Below are 1527 nucleotides of genomic sequence, written 5' to 3'. Positions count from 1 at the left end.
TGTGAATTCTTATTTTACTCGTTTGCTTTACTTACATGTAGACTGACTTCAGTACTGAATGAGACAAGTACGTATCCTATTCTATATCAATTTTCTATGAACACTTAAAAAGCAAATTTACATATTTGGATGTATTCGGTCAATAAAGTTTCGCTTCGCATGGATGTTTCGCTTCGCATGGAAGTTTCGTTTCGCATGGGAAGTTTCGCTTCGCATGGGAGCTTCGCTTCGCAGGGAAGTTTCGCTTCGTATGGAAAGTTTCGCTTCGCATGGAAGTTTCGCTTCGCATGGGAAGAAGTTTCGCTTCGCATGTCTGTGCGCTGCGAAATCTTTTCCTTTTCTTCGTTTTTACCATTTTAAAGCCATTTTCCTCCGTGACTCTTCCTTAGGGCCCGATTTTACCCTTTTTATGGGTTTTGGGTCGTACCAACTTTGTATACCCGAGTTGTCAAGGTCCGGATATCACATTTTTGTCCTATAACACCCCCGTGAGGTTATAAATCACCAAGTTTACGTTTTCTTACGTTATACAACCCGATCTATCGTTCTATAAGTTTGCATGTCGAAATCAACCCCAAAAACTCAACCTCGTTGGCCAAAACTCACCTTTTTGGTCTCGGGTTCGGATCTGGACATATCCGAGGATCTTGGTGGTATTTCTTGTTGTTTTATGGTGTTTATACCCAAGATTCATTCTTCCTTTGGCACGGGTTTGGATCCGGGTAGAAGAGAGAAAGTGTGTGTGTTATTGAGTGTGTGTATGGTGAAAGGAAAGAAAAATGGTGAAAGGGTGGAGGAGTTGGGTTTATACAGGGGGCTATGGGCCACACAACCCACTCACAATTCCAAATTCCATTATTATCCAAACATTAACACACACAATTAAACTAACGAGACATAGTTAATAATAAAACTTTCTGTTATATACTACTCTCGGAAATGCGGATGTTACACATTTCTAATTTTCAGTTTGTTTATATATATAATTAAGTTTTGTGCATGTATTTATACGTCGATATTTTTGTTCGTATTTGTATTCATTAACACGACCCATTGTGTCGTTTCGGTGTATTACCATTTATTATTTTATCATCATATAATATTCCCGACAATTTAAAGTCAGTTATTCTTTCGTTTTCCATTATTGTGGCCAAATAAGGAAACACCGAGGTTTAGAGATTATTAAATTTAATCAACTCGCAAACTATTTGGGTATAATACGAAAATACCCAAGAATTATAACTTTCAATGCATCTTTTAAAATATATCAAATTTCAAGGACCTATATGTAATTATGTTTTAAATTCTAATTTTTTAAAACCATTACAAACTCCAGGGGCTGTTATGAAAATATGAATTTAAAATAACATTTTTTTCAATAAAGTAGCAGCAGCCACGTTTTTCCGGCCGCCATGTTCGCCGGCGGCGGCAGCAGTTCCGGCAACAGCTAAAAAACCCCCACAAATCTCGCGATTTACCTTGATAATTATTGTAATGGCTGTAGTCTTCGTCATTCAACGTTAATCA

The sequence above is a fragment of the Bidens hawaiensis genome, unplaced genomic scaffold (assembly GCF_021521415.1).
Source record: "Bidens hawaiensis isolate Kalapana, Puna unplaced genomic scaffold, B.hawaiensis_p1.1 tig00057450_1, whole genome shotgun sequence".
Classification (NCBI taxonomy): Eukaryota; Viridiplantae; Streptophyta; class Magnoliopsida; order Asterales; family Asteraceae; genus Bidens; species Bidens hawaiensis.
This window is presented reverse-complemented; position numbering follows the sequence as displayed.